Source organism: Caretta caretta, chromosome 3, assembly GCF_965140235.1.
Source record: "Caretta caretta isolate rCarCar2 chromosome 3, rCarCar1.hap1, whole genome shotgun sequence".
NCBI classification, from domain to species: domain Eukaryota; kingdom Metazoa; phylum Chordata; order Testudines; family Cheloniidae; genus Caretta; species Caretta caretta.
This window is the reverse complement of record NC_134208.1, coordinates 73,494,881-73,498,954: the sequence shown is the minus strand read 5'-3', so window position 1 is coordinate 73,498,954 and position 4,074 is coordinate 73,494,881. Positions and strand designations below refer to the sequence as shown.

The following is a 4,074-nucleotide window of genomic DNA, read 5'->3' as shown; positions in this document are numbered from 1 at the left end:
ACTGAGCATGCTCAGACTTATGAGCATGCGCAGCAGCTATTGGCGAAGCCGCTGCCCGGAAATAAGCGCGTTCCCCGAAGAGACGAGGGAGCGTCGCGGGTGGCTGCTGAGCATGCGCGGTAATACCTGCTGGCTTCTCTCCTCTGCCCTCACTGTGCCCGGACTTGGGGTTCCGAGCTTGCTCCCTGCAAAGCTGTGCCGTGGGCGGTGAGCTCCGTGCACGGGCCCTTCAAACCCGTGCGGCCGGGGAACGGGAGAGGTTCATTTGGCAGGACAAAGTCAGGGACAGGGTTGGCGCCTGGGTGAAGGATGGGGTGACAAGCAGGCGGGGGCAGAGGGGAGAAGAGTTACCCCAAGTAGGGTGTGGCTGGTACAGGGGCTTCTTCCCTACCCGCAGGATGGTAGGCCTGAGCAGCAGCTTTTCAAGGGCTGGGTTTGGAATGGCACCATATAGCCTCATGCCTAGACAAGGCAGATCTGAAATGACGTATTAAGCTAGTAAAAAGAAAAGGAGCACTTGTGGCACCTTAGAGACTAACCAATGTATTTGAGCATAAGCTTTCGTGAGCTACAGCTCACTTCATCGGATGCATACCGTGGAAACTGCAGAAGACATTATATACACAGAGACCATGAAACAATACCTCCTCCCACCCCACTCTCCTGCTGGTAATAGTTTATCTAAAGTGACCACTCTCCTTACAATGTGTATGAAAATCAAGGTGGGCCATTTCCAGCACAAATCCAGGTTTTCTCACCCCCCCCCCCCCACCCCCATACACACACAAACTCACTCTCCTGCTGGTAATAGCTCATCCAAAGTGACCACTCTCCTTACAATGTGCATGATAATAAAGGTGGGCCATTTCCAGCACAAATCCAGCTTTTCTCACCCCCCATTCTTGCCACAGCAATGGTTCCCTCAACCCACCCAGCAATATTGTTAACCTATCCAACTATACTCTCAGCCCAGCGGAAGCAGCTGTCCTATCTCGGGGCCTCTCCTGCCCCTCCACCCCCACGAACATGATACAGTTCTGTGGTGACCTAGAATCCTATTTTCGACGTCTCCGACTCAAGGAATATTTCCAAAATACCTCTGAACAACATACTAATCCACAGAGGTCTCCCTACCAACACTACAGAAAGAGGGATTCTAGATGGACTCCTCCTGAAGGTCGAAACAGCAGACTGGACTTCTACATAGAGTGTTTCCGCCGACGTGCACAGGCTGAAATTGTGGAAAAGCAGTATCACTTGCCCCATAACTTCAGCCATGCAGAACACAATGCTATCCACAGCCTCAGAAACAACTCTGGCATCATAATCAAAAAGGCTGACAAAGGAGGTGCTGTTGTCATCATGAATAGGTCGGAATATGAACAAGAGGCTGCTCGGCAGCTCTCCAACACCACTTTCTACAAGCCATTACCCTATGATTCCACTGAGAGTTACCAAAAGCAACTACAGCATTTGCTCAAGAAACTTCCTGAAAAAGCACAAGATCAAATCCGCACAGACACACCCCTGAAACCCTGACCTGGGATATTCTATCTACTACGCAAGATCCATAAACCTGGAAATCCTGGGCGCCCCATCATCTCAGGCATTGGCACCCTGACAGCAGGATTGTCTGGCTGTGTAGACTCCCTCCTCATGCCCTATGCTACCAGCACTCCCAGCTACCTTCGAGACACCACTGACTTCCTGAGGAAACTACAATCCATCGGTGATCTTCCTGATAACACCATCCTGGCCACTATGGATGTAGAAGCCCTTTACACCAACATTCCACACAAAGATGGACTACAAGCCGTCAAGAACACTATCCCCGATAATGTCACGGCTAACCTGGTGGCTGAACTTTGTGACTTTGTCCTCACCCATAACTATTTTACATTTGGGGACAATGTATACCTTCAGATCAGCGGCACTGCTATGGGTACCCGAATGGCCCCACAGTATGCCAACATTTTTATGGCTGATTTAGAACAACGCTTCCTCAACTCTCGTCCCCTAACGCCCCTACTCTACTTGCGCTATATTGATGACATCTTCATCATCTGGACCCATGGAAAAGAAGCCCTTGAGGAATTCCACCATGATTTCAACAATTTCCATCCCACCATCAACCTCAGCCTGGTCCAGTCCACACAAGAGATCCACTTCCTGGACACTACAGTGCTAATAAACAATGGCCACATAAACACCACCCTATACCATAAACCTACTGACCACTATTCCGACCTACATGCCTCCGGCTTTCACCCTGACCACACCACACGATCCATCGTCTACAGCCAAGCTCTGCGATACAACCGCATTTGCTCCAACCCCTCAGACAGAGACAAACACCTACAAGATCTCTATCAAGCATTCTTACAACTACAATACCCACCTGCAGAAGTGAAGAAACAGATTGATAGAGCCAGAAGAGTTCCCAGAAGTCACCTACTACAGGACAGGCCTAACAAAGAAAATAACAGAACGCCACTAGCCGTCACCTTCAGCCCCCAACTAAAACCCCTCCAACGCATTATTAAGGATCTACAACCTATCCTGAAGGATGACCCAACACTCTCACAAATCTTGGGAGACAGGCTAGTCCTTGCCTACAGACAGCCCCCCAGCCTGAAGCAAATACTCACCAACAACCACATACCACACAACAGAACCACTAACCCAGGAACCTATCCTTGCAACAAAGCCCGTTGCCAACTGTGCCCACATATCTATTCAGGGGACACCATCACAGGGCCTAACATTAGCCACACTATCAGAGGCTCGTTCACCTGCACATCCACCAATGTGATATATGCCATCATTTGCCAGCAATGCCCCTCTGCCATGTACATTGTCAAACTGGATAGTCTCTATATAAAAGAATAAATGGACACAAATCAGATGTCAAGAATTATAACATTCATAAACCAGTCGGAGAACACTTCAATCTCTCTGGTCACGCAATTACAGACATGAAGGTCGCTATCTTACAACAAAAAAACTTCAAATCCAGACTCCAGCGTGAAACTGCTGAATTGGAATTCATTTGCAAATTGGATGCTATTAATTTAGGCTTAAATAGAGACTGGGAGTGGCTAAGTCATTATGCAAGGTAGCCTATTTCCCCTTGTTTTTTCCTACCCCCCCCCCCAAGACGTTCTGGTTAAACTTGGATTTATGCTGGAAATGGCCCACCTTGATTATCATACACATTGTAAGGAGAGTGGTCAGTTTGGATGAGCTATTACCAGCAGGAGAGTGAGTTTGTGTGTGGGGGGGGGGGTGAGAAAACCTGGATTTGTGCTGGAAATGGCCCACCTTTATTATCATCCACATTGTAGGGAGAGTGGTCACTTTAGATAAACTATTACCAGCAGGAGAGTGGGGTGGGAGGAGGTATTGTTTCATGGTCTCTGTGTATATAATGTCTTCTACACTTTCCACAGTATGCATCCGATGAAGTGAGCTGTAGCTCACGAAAGCTTATGCTCAAATAAATTGGTTAGTCTCTAAGGTGCCACAAGTACTCCTTTTCTGTTTGCGAATACAGACTAACACAGCTGTTACTCTGAAACCTAAGCTAGTAAAGGAGATTTGATTCATGAAATATTTTATAAACACCTACAATCCTCAAAAATTCATAATTTTGAAAGATTTGTTGGTGTTTAGAATAATTTCTTATAGTTCATAAAATTGGATGTTTTTTTTCAAAAGATGTGGTGTAGGAATTATTTTGAGGAAGTTCTATAGCATGTGTTATATGGGAGGTCAGACTAGATAATCACAATGATCCCTCCTTGCCTTGGAATCTATGAAATGTCTGCATAAAGCCTCACAGCAGTTCACAAATTTGTCTTACTGACTGTTCTGAATTGGGCTCCCTGTGTTGTAATTCACTGTAAATAGAGTTTCACTCCTTTTAGTTACTTACTTTTTTAAATGTTATTTTCATTATTTATCTTAGTACTTCATAATTTACCTTTGCTAATGTCATGCAGATGGATGTCATTGTGCTATTTGAATTATATTTTAATAGTAAATGAAAATATTAATGGGGCTAGTAGAATACAT

General features: G+C 46.0%; 1 long non-coding RNA gene across 1 annotated transcript in view; it reads left to right on the top strand.

Moving 5' to 3' along the window:
• The window catches only part of LOC142071535 (uncharacterized), a 206,923-nt gene that overhangs the window by 47,124 nt on the left and 155,725 nt on the right, over positions 1–4,074 (top strand). The gene's annotated exons all lie outside the window — the stretch shown is intronic.